General features: G+C 33.2%; 1 protein-coding gene across 1 annotated transcript in view; it reads left to right on the plus strand.

Annotated features, from left to right (window-relative positions):
• Positions 1–15,807, plus strand: part of LOC106110483 — a 53,779-nt gene that overhangs the window by 4,072 nt on the left and 33,900 nt on the right. The gene's annotated exons all lie outside the window — the stretch shown is intronic.

A 15,807-nucleotide genomic window follows, 5' to 3' on the forward strand; every position in this document is an offset into this window, starting at 1 on the left:
TTGTTGTCTTGAGCATTATGTAGATATTTGCTATTATAAGCTTGAAGCTTGATATTATGTCGAAATCTATAGTTGAGACCGTTCATATCCTTTCCATTCAGACTCTTAGCATAACCAAGTCAAAAAGTCAAAAATTCTTAGCTCTGATTATTCTTTTTCATTTGCTGTGTATTCAATCGTAAAGGAAAGTGATATTAATTCTTTAATTGGACTTATGTAAACTTTTAAATATTACTTCGACATCTTAATCTTACTAATATAATGAAGTACTGTTTTATTTGTATTAATATTAAACGAAGTTAGGGAAGTCATTGGCTCCTTTAATACTTATAAAAATTGACAAAAAAATATATTTGAAATGAATTTGTCAAATTATATAAGAACTGTAATATTGTGTTTTAAATAAATAAATACATAAATATTAATAAATAAATAAATTATAAATGCGATTATAAATTGGAATTATAAATTGGATGGTTGGATTGTTAGAGTTTGTAGCCTAAACTGTTTAACGGATCTCAATGAAATTTGGCACAAATGTAGAGGTCAGTCTGAAAGAACACATAGGGTACTAACTATTGTTTTTTTTTTAATTCCACGCGGTCAGAGTCGCGGGATACAGCTAGTTTTATATAAACTTAATTGCTTATTTGACTCTCTGACTAAATCGTCTTAAATATAAATACAATCATAGTTACAAAGTCTATAGGTTTCAATGATTTGTGAACGTTTCCAAATTGACTAATTGGCTGGTAGGAAAGGAGCCCGAATTAAATCCATTCGAAGCTTCGAACTGATTAATGAGGCATTCAATTTAAAGGTGATTTAATGAAGCCGTGAATAATTTACATTGAACGATTTACACTGTGAATAAAACAAATGATAAATATCAAATAAAATTTAGAAAAATAGTTTTATTATTTTTCACTTTCGCCTCGACTCCGTCCGGGTGGAATTAAAAAACCAAAAGTGAGTAGTCCATGTGTTCTTCCAGACTATCTTCTACATCTTTACCAAATTTAAAATCCAAATTCATGCATCCATCTAAACATTTGTATTTTTAATATTAGTAAGATTGTTTAGAACACGGATTTTTATACGGATATGTTACTATTTTTGCTTAATAACTCGGACATATTTCGAACGGTATTTTGCCGAACGTATACGACCTAACAGTTGGAGCACGCGCACATGTTTAAATAAATTATCGCAGAACTGTTTAGTCTCGCATTGATTCAAATGATCGTATATGCAGGCGCGCACACTAATCGATTTAGCTGTGCAACTAAGCAGTTGAATTGGATAGGAAATAATCGACAATCGTATTCCAGTTGTGCGATAGTTTAGTCCAAGGTGTGCGCCCGCTCTTAATCAGAAACGTAGTTTGTTTCTTTAACAGAATGGAACCCTTTTGTAAAGCAATGTACGCGTTTGACAGACAATTTCGAATTTAGAACGATATTTCTTTTTTTATTACTTTCGCATTCCGAACTGCCACAATAAATTGGAAGTCGTGCAAAGTTTTTAAATTCTTTCCGAGTATTAATGGACGGAATGTTTCGTCAATATTCTTTTCTAGTTATTTAAATGATTGGTACAAAATTATGTTATAACATTTTAAGATCAACACATAAGAAAGAGTATAGATACTTTCCTAAAAAAAACTAATGTAAAGAGTAAAGCTTTGTTGTACACGCTTTTGTAACGAATAAAAACCGACTTCAAAACAAAATACACTAAAAAAAACAACCTCAAAAAACAGTACACTAAAAAGTAACGAAATAATCCCATGAAAATAGTAAACGATGTATGCAGTATATTTCTACGTAAGGCTTTCTACATTTTACCATAACAATTGATAATCGAAAGTATAGTAACGTTTTTAGTGATGAATCTACATTGACTGACACCCACTTCAAATTAATAATAATTGTTCACTTGGTCTTTAGGCTACGTAAGCAAAGAAAGCAAAAATGACCCCAAATTTCGTCGCACGATTTTGAGCTAAACTATTTAACTATGTAGTCGTAGTCTTTGACTCCACAAATCAAAACATGGGACCTGCAAGCATTACCTTTCGGATAAAAAATTAATTATCAAAATCGGTCCACTGGCGGCGAAGTTATGCCGTAACACGCATAAAAAACATACAGACGAATTGAATCTCCTTCTTTTGGGAAGTCGGTTAAAAATCAAAACTGGACCGATTTAAAATTTATTTTTCCATTAGAAAGCTCCTGTAATATAGGCTAATAACTAATTTACATTGTTACTATAAATAGAATAGACCTCTAGTTATAAAACATGAGTAATTTTTCTATTGAAATATTATATTAAATAGCTTCAGAACAATTCAGACAGCAATTAATAAAAACTCCGCTCCGCGCTTTCATATCCTTCGCTCTTATACTCGTTCATTCATAGTCCAAAGTGCTCTTCTGAATCTCGATATAGTCCAATTTCAATTTTTAAATCCATATCGGATAATGCCATGAACTCAACGACATGTGCATGGGTAATAATTGTAATTGCGACCGTCCGTGACTCTGTGGTTTCATTACTTGACTTGTAATCTACATGGTTTGGGGTTCGAATCCTGCTGTACCAATTTTTTGTATTTTATATGTACATGCTTGCCATACCGGTGAAGAAATTCAAAGATATGTGTGAAGTCAACCAACACGTAGTGGGCAAGCGTGTTTGACTATGTCTAGTCACCCTTACTCAGGGTAAGCTCCGAGCCCCTTAGTGGGGACGTATAATGAGCTAGTGATGATGATCACCGATCGAACGTGTGTTTCATCATAAAATCGTATCACCATAATGGTTTCTGTATAAGTACTTTTTTATTCACTAGCTGTTGCTGGCGACTTCGTCTTTGTGATATAAAGAATTTAGTCTATGTTACTCACTGATAACGTAGCTTTTTAATGTTGAAAGAATTTTTAAAATCGGCCAAGTAGTATTCAAGTTATACTAATACATACAAAAATAACTATTTTTCCTGTTTATAATATTAGTATAGATATAGATTTGTTAAAAGGCATAACTTGTCAAAAAATCACTCCAGGCGCTAATATCTATACTTCTATACTATCTATACTATTATAATAAAGCGTAAACACACACACTTTGTTGCCTAAGATGTCAGCAATTGCAGCATATTTTTGAATAATACTTTTTTTAATAAAAAGCCCTAGACTTACGTCACGCTTTAGGCTATATATTTTCACGCCATTAAACTTAGAGGATAAATGTTTTGGATAAAAACCCTAATGCGGGAAAGAAACCATAAGTTGCTGCCAACATAAGGTAATTAGTTATTTTGACTTTTGATGATGAAGCCGCACACGAAAGTCATGGGATAAAAGGATTGTCATATGTTTAAACTAAAATAAAGAAACACTTTCTAAGTGTTTAATTGTAATGCCCTAGTTATTTTACTTTTTGAATTTCATTGAAGACAGTTAACGTCGCATTTAAGTCTCACTTCCTCTGGCCTTTACAAAGCTGGTAGTGTAGTGAAAGAAGTCTTTATGTCTCAGCGGACGTTCGCCCGCGTTTAATTTCTCGCTGACCTCAATAAGGCTGCCTTAGTTTCTTAAAGAGAAATTAAAAATAGACTTTTAGTGGTTATTTTTAACACGGAGTAGAAGTTTAAAATAGGTTTATAAATGTAATGTACATTTTTTAAATTCAATTACTTAGGGCCCGTCCCACCACTGGGTGACAGATGCTCAGATAGCTTATTGACGTCACTGTCAGATAAGGTAACAAAATCCGATATTTCCATCACATATTTAAGACAAAGATATAAATTGTAGACATTTTAATCTATTTTGTCATTAAAATATAAAAAATAATGTAGGTTTTTCAGCCACATCATTTATATCAACCATCTGCTACATAAAAAAGTAATAAATTCACCGTAGAACAATTATTCATAGTTGTTACAGTTTCACCTCAGAATATCTTTTCCATTAATCATCTCAGCACAAGACAAGATATTGCAAAGGGACGGGTACGGTCATATTTCTTCATTACTCTATGATAAGAACGTCAGTAACACAGTGGTTAAATTATGAACGTAAGCAGGTTTAGGTTCGATCTCTAAAGTACAGTCGGGGACTTCCGCAGTTGCCACTATAGAAAAATGTGCGTTGTTCATTGTACCTAGAACGAATTATGCATCTTCTTACATATAACTAAGTAGCTCTTCCCGTGCGGCTTCAACCGCGTGTAATTATAAGAACATTATTTTATTGTTTAAATTTCTCAAATTATAAATTACAAATGTCAAAGACATGAATGAGATGTTGTCAAACCTTGGCAATTATTTTTCCTTGATGTTGGCAGCTTGTAGTTTATGCTCCCTTTCCGTCATGAAGGTGTTTTTCCAATTCACTTATATCCGAAGTTTTATATCGTGAAAATATATAGCCTTAAGCGTGTCGTAAGTGTATGACTTTTTATTAAAGATAGATTTATTTACAAATATGCTGTGATTGCTGACGTCCTACGCTTCAAAATAGAGTGTGTTTACGCTTTGTTATATTAGTATAGTAAAGAATTATAGATTAAACAGCATTAAGTTAGTGGAAACTAAGGGAAAATAATAAAAAGTAACTAATTGTATATCACTAACCGACTGTTTTCCTACAGACACAATTATAAGGGTTATATTGATTTTTTGAACCGCGCCTCTTTTTAAAATATTCAAGCGACTTTAGATTTTAGGATAGAACACCGATATTTTCCCCGACTGTACCAATGTGTTATTCTATTTTCAAATTTCAACGTCATCAAATATGAATAAATCAGAGAACAGGTTCATATCTGTTCCTAACTGTTGCTAACTTACGTACGATGTTACGCGGTGTAATGTAACATGTTACATGACAAACATTCATGCAGTAATCACGTAATGTTACGGAATAACAAACGAGAACCAGAAACTAGATACGAATTTTAAATAACACCTTGTAACATCAGTAAGTACACCTTTATGGGTCACAATGTTAAGATGAATCTTGTATACCTTACTAGCGGTAAACTTTAACCTCCTATCAGTCAAGTGAAAAATAAATTTTCTTAGCATCAAATGAACTAAGTACTCTTTTGTGTGTTAGAAGTAATAAATGGAGCGCTAGATTTGTTCAGAATTGCTAAGTCACTATTTTAAATTGAGAATTCCTTTATATTTTGCCTTACAAAGCGGTCTCATGTCAACGACTCGGGGAGAAATTGTACGGCGGATATGCCGGCAACATTTGTAATGGCATTCACGTGATACCAAGCTTTTAGTTGAGAAAACTGTCTTGCATAATGTAGCAATTTTCGAGATTTCTCGATATTCAATGTTGAATATTTCTGAATATATAACACTACAAAGATGTGTGAAAATATAAGCAAATGCCTTTTGTCAATGTATGTCAATTCTATTGTGCTTGTAAGTTTTGCCCGTTTTTGAAGAGTAAAGTGGCATTCGAACCGTAAAATCAAAGGATGATTTATTTACTAATATGTTTTGTCTGTCTCAGCAGTGACTTTTAGTAAATACGAAAGAATGTAACTCTTATCTTAAATTTTACTAATAGTATAAATGCGAAAGGATAGATGGATGTTTGTTAGAGTTTGTAGCCTAAATTACTGAACGCATCTTGGTTAAATCTGTCACAGGTGACATAATCTGGAAGAACACATAGCCTACTTTTTGTTATTATTTCGCGCGGACAGAGTTGCGGGCGAAAGCTAGTATCATAATAGTTACCGATTTCCCTTAATTTATGTAATTCAGTCAAATAACTTGACCCTGAAGACCTTTATTAAATACGTAAGCAAATAATTCAGATGTCCTACTTACGATCGAATTCCTATGACAGAGGGGGGTAAGGGTCGGGGGAGGGAGAATTCTTCGCAACCAGGTCAAATTCCAGACGAAGGGGAGATAATAAACAATGATAAAACACTGTCTCTCACTGTCACGTAGTATTTTTTCGTGTAAAACTAACGCCATCTGTTTTTAAAGAAATCGAAAAGATAATACAAAGAGTGCAAAACGCGTGCGCCCGTTTTTGTTTTAATGTGCCACCACGGAGCCACGTTACGCCGTTTCTAAACGATCACAATATTTTAAAAACCGGATATCGTAGAAAACTGCACCTAGCCTGCCTTCTTTTTGACATCATAAAATCAGAATCACCTAGATACCTCTATTGTAAACTTGAGTGGACAAAAAGTAGATGTCCGGAACGAAAGCAACGGTTTTTGCAACTATGTACAAAGCGGGATAAATCGGCCGCATTCCGGGGTAGTTTTCGTTACGCTGCCACCAAGTGTTGGAATAATATCCCGCCGCCTATCAGAAATGCGCAAACTAAGTTGACTTTTAAAAAAAAACTAAAAGTTCTTTTATTATCTTTTCAAAAACGTTAAACTCATAATGTATAATACTATTTTTAAATTTAAATTTTTATCTCTTCCCTTGACTATTTTCTCTCTCTTTTAAAACAGTTAACATATTATGCGCACATTCTTTTTGTGTTATTCCAATAATGACTCTTTTAATCTGTGTTGTAGTTCTGTATACATTTTATTTTTCATAACATGTTTATGTACGAATTTTTTCTTTCATTTTATTTTTACTCATGTGTATGTGATAATTTATACCTATCCACTGCTACTACTGACGTGTGGATGATCCCAAGGGTTCTCGCGGAAGATCAGCGCTGGTACTTCAATAGGAGCATCCAGCATTTATAGCTGAGCGAGGGCCCAATCCGGTCAGCATTGCAACGCTAATTTAAAATATTCTTTTTTCTTTTTCTTTTCATTAGTTATGTTTCTCATTTTTTGTGTTTAATATTTTTTGTTTATAATTGTAGTGTTGACAAAGGATTAAACATTATTTTATTTATTTATTTATTTATTTATTTATTTATAATCCATTAATTTGTTTTTTTTTGTGATGTGACATTAAACTGCTTGTACGAGTATAGTTATGCTAAGTTCCTGCGCTCTTAGATGAATAAATACTAGCTGTCACCCGCGACTTCGTCCTTGTGAAAATAAAAAATAATGAAAAGCATAGCCTATTTACTGACATATAAATTACCTTTCTAATGGAGAAAGAATTTTAAAAATCGACTTAGTAGTTATTACAAGAATTAAATACGTATAAAAATAAAAAAAAATCCGTTAATAACATGAGTATTTACTAGCCGTTGCTCGCGACTTCGTCCACGTGAAAATATAAAAAATATTTAATTACTACTATTTTCCCTGAGTAGCAGCGATAACATAGCTTTCTAATGGTGAATGAATTTAAATCGGTTCTAGTAGTTTTTGAGTAATTTCAATACGTACAAAAATGAATAAATTTGAATCTTTTTAATATTAGTATAGATTATTGAATGATTCCAGTGATCATAAAACAGAATTTATTTTATAATTCACCGAAGACTGAAAAGTGATTCTCATTAAAGTGAACTTTATGCTATTCAGTTTTTGAACGAATTACATTTAAGCCGCTTAGTATGAAGGAATTTTCCAGTCAGTCTGCTTGGTGGAAAATTTTCTGGAACGCTGCCTTTTAAATGCAGATCAAAGATTTGAAATTGTTTAAGCGACCCTTGTACTTGCAACATTTTCATGAAGTAATGCTTTTTTTAATCCTTTTATGAATATTGAAATCAATATTATAAGTTAATTCATTTACATACAACTTAAATGGGTAAGCAGAGATTAGTAACTACCATCGTACTATGAGTAAATGCGACATTTTGTATGGATATTTATTTCTTTATAACAACAATTGACTGAACAGATCTGAGTGTAATTTGGATAGAACATAAACATCTTGAAAAATTTATACCTTTCCCTTGTTATATTTTTTTTTCTAGTATTGAAACGATTTTCATTTTAACACATTTCTTATTTCGCTAGAATGAAATCACAGTCCATTTACTAGACTTAATTAATGTCAATAGATATACAAACGTTACACGACATTCAAGATATGATAGACTAGCTCTCGCCCGCGACTCCGTCCGTCTGGAATTTAAAAAACAAAAGTGAGTAGCCTATGTGTTCTTCCAGACTATCCTCTACATTTATACCAAATTTCATCGATATCCGTTCAGCCGTTTAGGCTTCAAACTCTAACAAACCTCCATTTTACCATTTTCGTAGTGGTAGTGCCCGCTTTAACATCTTAGCACGAATAGGCCGGCACGTCCGGTGTAATACCACGACCACACAGAAGACAGGCGTGAAATGGAAGCAATTCCGTGTTTCGTCTAAAGAGTGTGGTGCCAGAGGCCTAATTTAAGTCCCTTTCTCTTTACCACCCTTTTCTTTTAAGGAGAGGTTGGGAAGAGGAAGTGGATTTGACGGTGGAAGAGATGCATAGGAAGGGAAAATATACTCTTTATGTGTGTCTCCTCCTCCGTCTTATTAGCGTAGGCAACGCATTTGCAATTGCGGATGTCTATGGGCAGCGGTCGCTTCGCCATTTTGGCGGTTGCAGGTGGCCGCTTGCTCGTTTGCCACCTTGTGTAAAAAAAAAAAATCATATAAAATTTCGCATTTATAATATTAGTATGAAGTATGATTGTCATAAAAGCCTTTTCTAAAACCAGATATCATTATCCCTGAGCAATGTCACGTCAACGTAATTATTACCCAAAGAAGCTAACGAACATCTGACCGTCCCAGCGAGTTTAATTAAAGGAATTCTGAAAGGTAAGATCGATCGTTGCCGAAATTAGACGAATAAAAGTTCTTTGATTTTTTTTCTTGTTTGTGAGAAAACCTTTCATGATTTATCTTAGTTAGATACAAATGAATGTTTTCTTTTACTCGATTTGATTAAGAATTTCAATTTGATTTCTAGTTTCTTCTCTGACTTACAAACCAGTTTTGTGTCTTTGTAAACGTCCGCCTGGTCGCCAGTAAACCTATTTCAGCAATCAAACTAACTACTATAATATTATAAATACGAAAGTTAGATGCATGGATGTTTGTCAGGGTTTGTACACTCAACGGCTTAACGGATTTCTATGAAATTTGCTATTGATGTACAGGATATTCTGGAAGAACACATAGGGTACTTGCTTTTGTTTTTTTTTTGTAATTCCACGCGGCCGAAGTCACGGGCGAAAGCTATTCAGTGAATAAACCATTTAATTTTGAAGAGTTAAGTAACTATTGGTAGATTTTATGTTAATTCATGACAAATTCAATCTTATCTTACTTCTTACCTATATTATAAATGCGAAAGTTTAGATAGATGTTTGATAATGTTTCTCGTGTAAACTACGGAACGATCTCAATGAAATATAGCATTAGATGTAGAGGATAGTCTGGAAGAACACATAGGCTACTTACTTTATATTTTCAATTCCATGCGGATGGAGTCGCCGGCGGAAGCTTGTATAATATTTCATCTGTCTTATTGTCTGTCGTATTACTGTCAATATCTGTCATTCCTCGTACGTTTGTAATATCCAGCTACTTACTACAAATGAATAAATTCTTTACTCAAAGAAATACATCACAAAATGTATTTCATCGAATAATAAAAAGCGCACATATATTTTGTGTCGAAACTAAGGGTTCCATCGGGATATTTTCACTTTTATAGCGTACTAGCTGTCGCTCGCGATTTCGTCAGCTTGGAATTAAAAAGTAATCATAAATATAGCCTATGTTAAACAACCTTTCTAAATGTGAAAGAATTTTTAAAATCGGCCCAGTAATTTTTGAGTTATTTCAATACATACAAATCTTTCCCCTTCATAATATTAGTATAGATATAGGCTACGGATAGTTTGGATGGATGGATGTTATTTCTAACTTTAGAACGGGTCAATGGTTATTGTGGTTTAGTGGTTTATGATATTTATTTCTCTAAGAAATACAATTCGCTGAACGAGAAACATTTTTTTTTACGTTTACAATTTACATCAGTAGTCTAGTTTATTATCATTTATATTAGGATTTTATTTTTATTTAGGATATCGATGAAATTAGGCATATTTGTAGAAAATATTCTGCAAGAACATAAAGGTTAATGTTTATTTTTACTTTATTCCGCGCGGATGGAGTTAGGGGCGATCTCTAGTAGACTATAAGTAGTTACTAATTTACGGAGATCAGAGTTACCAAAAAATTGAATAAAGCATACCGTATGCTTCGGATGTCCGCTCCCATCATCGGATACACCTGACTTGCTGGCATGATACCATGACACAAGTGAAAACAGTGTGACCATACACTACAACACCATACAAAACAAATTACCTATATCAGTTTTTCGAACGAGCGCTACCTAATGGAAAACTTTAAGAAACAGTTGGTATTTAGAAACATCTACTTAATTATTCACATGACTTCGTGTTTGCGGAGTTACGGAACTTTGAACACCAATTCATTACTAGCGATTTAAATTCCCACATTAGTTTAATTTGACAAAAGGGGTAAGACTGTTATACAGGATGTTCTTATGATAATTTACTAGCTTTGGCCCGCGAGACCGTCCGCGTGGAATTTAAAAAAACAAAAGCGAGTGGACTATGTGTTCTTCCAGACTGTCTTCTACGTCTATGCCAAATTTCATGGAGATCCGTTCAGCCGTTTAAGCTACAAACTCTAACAAACATCCATCCATCCAACTAAACTTTCGCATTTAAAATATTAGTAAGATTTAATTAACTTTATACGTTTTTCATTTTATTCACATTAAAATAAAAGATTATTTTATAGTACCATAGTTAGTAATTGTATTTGATTTCATAATCAAAAAGTAGTTTTTTAACCTTAATTATTTCCTACTTGACAATCCTCATTCTTTTCCTAATTTACAAATATGTTCTATATTACTTTACTTTACTAATATTATAAATGCGAAAGTTTAGATGGATGGATGTTTGTTATAGTTTGTAGCCTAAACGGCTGAACGGATCTCACAGAACACACATAGGCTACTTACTTTTATATTTGTTAATTCCACGCGGACGGAGTCGCGATCAAAAGCTAGTATATTATAATATATTTTAACACAAAAAAATCTCATATGTATATACTTGAATATGGTCAATTAAAATGTAGTTGTAACAAAATATGTGTGTTTAATATAGCTCAGGTTAAGTTAAGCTCACTAACGTGACCGGGTCGACGACATCCCTAAGGAGTGCCCGTCAATTAGCCCAACGTCTCCCAAGCCTTGTTAAAACGCCCACACCTCGGCCCATTATTGTAGAGAAAGTTAATTTTAAATTATTTCACGAGATTTTAAAATGGAGGTTATTTATTTGTACCTGTATGTAAGATTTTTGATAATAAACTTTTTAAATATACTCGACGTTCTTACGGTGAAGGAAAACATCGTGATGCAACCTACACAAATCGGCGAAGAAATTTAAAGTTATGTGCGAAGTCAAAAAAAAACCAACCCGCAGTGGGCCAGCGAGGTTGACTATGGACCCCTCATTAGGGTAGGCTCCGAGCCCCTCGGTGGGGATATGTAATGACCTGGTGATGATGAAATTTTTTCAAATGTACATTTGTACACTTAATGTATATTTAAAACACATTTACTTGGTTTGCATTTTTGCAACTGATTACTATGTTTTTGTGGTATTTTTTTTAATTTTAAATACTACATTCTATTGTGTATCGTATCGTATTTACGAGTTGAATTGTTTTATTAATTTTAAAACTACAAATTTAATTCTTACATTGGAAATGTAAAGTTTTCGAGTCCTGGAAATAAGTTGCAACTATCTGCACACGTGATTTTACTTAACGCAACTTGTGTACACTCGAGTTAACTTAAGTAAGCATTCTAAGCAAGAACTCTGCTTCATACTTGAGTGAGTTCCGAGCCGGTTCATGTTGGTCTTTGTGGTATTATCTTGCGCAAACTATATTCTAATTTAACTTTGGTCTATACAGAAATCTGTATGCGCCTCGTGACGTCTGCTTCAACTAATGTTCTTCACTATGTTGTTTATCCGGTATCACTGGAATTAATTTTATTTAATTAATTGAATACTTTTTTATTAATTAACATTACAGAGCAACATATATAATGCAGTATTTTCTGTTTATGACCACGCCAATATTAAAAATAATGATGTCTCAATTTTTCATAGAGAAAGACAAAGAAAATATGCTTTTACTCGACAGGAATACACAGTGTTTTCTGGATTAAATAAATATCAAATATTAAATTACTTGCAGAACAAAGTACAAAAAGCAGTACGGTCACTTTTCATTAAGTTTCTTTGAATCAACTTTATGTTCTCTTTTCAAAGGACCTCATTTAAGTTTTGCTTCAGTTTTTTTCTAAAGAAACGACGAAATGACGGGAGCGTAACCTATATAGTTTTTTGATAAACAATATTAGACCTTATTTCTTTACGATATTGATGAAATTTGCTGTGAAGCAAAACGCATAAGTAACTGTATTCATACTTCAGAGTGGTAATCCTTGTTTCTTTTTCAAATGGACCAAAAAAGTATTTGGTAATCGATCTTTGTAGGCTAACATTACCCTTCAGAGCAAAGAAATTATATTAACTAACTAGCTGTTGCCCGCGACTTCATCCGCGCATTATTAACATAAAAAGTACACTTTATATGCCCGTCTATGTCGAAATTGGCCCAGCAGTTTCGGAGTTTACCCGGAATAAACGCGGCTTGCGGACAGACAGACAGACAAAAAGTTTTTAAATGCGATTTTCGTTATCAGAAACAAATACATCATCTCCCCGAAATCTATAATTTTTTCTTTTGATATTACAAACAAACACTCCAATTTTATTACATGTATTGATTCATATTATAACATTTTATGACCTATCCATTTGTACAGATCAGTGACTGTAGTTCTGTGTAAATATCAGCACGTATTGTGTGCGTCATCAACAAATATTTGCACAACCAATTAGGGTGGTGAAATTTATATTAGGGGTTCCTCGATCTTTATTAGTTTAGGCTCGTGATACATTTCTTCTAGAGTAAACTTATCTATATTAAGACATTTATTATTATTAGTGAAAGGTACTGAGTTAAACCTTTAGTGGTCCAATTGGTCAAATTTCGACTATCTTACTAATATTATAAATGCGAAAGTTTAGATGGATGGATGGATGGATGTTAAATTTGGCATAGATGTAGAGGATAGTCTGGAAGAACACATAGGCTGCTCACTTTTGTTTTATTTTAATTCCGCGCGGACGGAGTCGCGGGCGAAAGCTAGTTATACATAATTTTTTTATTAAAAAATAGTGTTAATATGTCCTTGATAATAAATTCTATTGTAGTTTTGTGTAAATACAACTCTGTGGTAAAAACTTTTCTCTTCAAATTACAGTAAAATATTTATATTTTAAGAAATTAAAATTATTAATTCTATATCTACGAGTATCTTTACATAGTTATAATGAAATTGGAGTATCTGCAATATGAGAAAAATTCCAGATTTCGGGAAGATGATGTATTTGCGTTGCTGATAACGATGCATTTAAAATATTTTGTCTGTCTGTCTGTCCGCAACCTGCATTTGTTCCGGCAATCTCCGAAACGGCGGGGCCGATTTCGACCGTTCTTTCACTAAAGGTTAGCTGTAGACATTATAGGCTACTTTTTATCTTAATATTGAGTAGACAAAGACGCGGGCAACAGCTAGTTTTTAATATAACTAATTGTTTTTTTTATATATGAGATAAGGTGGCAAACGAGCAAGCGGCCACCTGAATCCACCGAAATGGAAAGCGACCGCTGCCCATAAACATCCGTAATTGCAGATGCGTTGCCTACTCTTAATTGACGTAGGAGGAGACGCACATAAAGAGGACATTTCACTTTCCTATGCTTATCCTCCACCGTCTAATCCACTTTTCCTTCCCATCCTTTGCTCTTAAGGGTGGTAAGGAAAAGGGACTAAAATCAGGCCACCAGCACCACACTCATCAGACGAAACGCGGAATTACTTCTACTTCACGCCTGTCTTCTGTGTGTTCGTGGTATTACACCAGACGAGCCGGCCCATTCGTGTGAAGATGTGAAAGCGGGCTCTACCACTGTCAAACTAATAATTTTGTAAACAATAATATGTCGTTACTTTAATTAAAGTATATTAAAGCTACATTATTTGTAACATGAACTGTATTAAGTTGAAGTTATTTCACAAAGTATAACTTGGTCCATTTACATTTTCTTTTTTCAATTAAAAGAAAAATTGAAGTGCGGCTAATAAAAAGCTCTACAGACAGAGAAACTCTTTTACGAAGTATCTTTCATTTATTCTTGTCTGATACTGGATGGTTAATTGGTTGAGAAATGCAAGAGGATTTTGTATTTTTAATATCTATAAAAGATCTTACTTATCTTACTAATATTATAAAAGCGAAATTATTTATGAACTAGCTGTTCCAGTGTGACTTCATCCGGCTGAAATTGTGAAAATTTTATTTTATTGTTAACATTTGCCGAATTATCAATAGCAAATGTCAAAATGACATAACATGACAAACCTTGACAGTCTTGCTTCCTTGATGTTGGCAGCAACTTATGGTTTCTTTCCCACATTAGGGTTTTTATCCAAAATATATACCCCCAAAGTTTAATGGTGTGAATATTTATAGTCTAAAGCGTGACGTAAGCGTAGGGCTTTTTATTAAAGAAAAATATGCTGTAATTGGTGACATCTTAGGCAACAAAGAAGTGTGTGTTTACGCTTTATTATAATGGTATAGAGTAGAGTAGTATAGCCTCCAGAACGATTTAACAGATATCTCTGAAATTTGGCATAGATGTAGAGTCGGGAAGAAGACACAGGCTACTTAAGTTATTTATTTAATTCCGCGCGGACGATGTCGTGGTCTACAGCTAGTATTTTTTTATAAACACTGGGCTTTTACCTTACATTTTTACAATGTTTGTATGACAGAATTTAGTTAGATTTTTACTCAAAAACAAATGAATCTAATATTTATTCATAAAAAAAGATCTTTCATAGTATATAAAATCTTATTTATTAAACAATTTAGCAACATAATTACAAATTAGTAACATTTTTTTAAGATATGTAATTTTTTTGCATATTGTATATATTGCGGTACGATATCCAAGTATTGATTTACTCGGTCTAAACATGAATAAACTCCCAGTTCAAAGTACACAAATAAGATAAACCGCACTTTACAAGCCATGATAAATGATTCCTGTCCGAAAAGTTATTTGTTTCGTTGCTAACAAAATATCTTACTCGAATATAGTTTTGTAGAATCTTTTGACACATTATTATGTTAAAATTAATTTTGCTTCTCTTCTTTGCTTCTCTGTTTTATGAGAGAGAGAATAAAACAAGAGACCTAAGAACTTTTGTCGTGTTAAAATGGAACTGGACAATTATCAATGGGCTGTTAGGAAATCAGAAATATCTCCACATAATATCAGTCTATGAAGTCTTGGTAGTTTAATGCACTGCTGTATATGTATAGCTCTTCCAGTAACCAGATACCTATTTCTTACTCCTGGTGTCTAGGCTCCTTCTTACTGCTACCGCTATCTGATTAACGTCGTTGTTAGCTCTTAGATGCCTCGAACGAAAGGCACAAGGATATCTTAAGTTAATGGTTACATTAAATCTATTTTAAATAGTATTCTATCAGAATATGATTCCTACTCGTGCTCTTATTGTCTTATGCTGAGTTTCTGAAGTTTACATTTATTTTATCACTATCTAGTTATGCATTAGTGTTAGGTTAATCTGTTTCCAAGGAATAAACCTCAAGTTAG

Source organism: Papilio polytes, unplaced genomic scaffold (assembly GCF_000836215.1).
Source record: "Papilio polytes unplaced genomic scaffold, Ppol_1.0 DF824225.1, whole genome shotgun sequence".
Lineage (NCBI taxonomy): Eukaryota > Metazoa > Arthropoda > Insecta > Lepidoptera > Papilionidae > Papilio > Papilio polytes.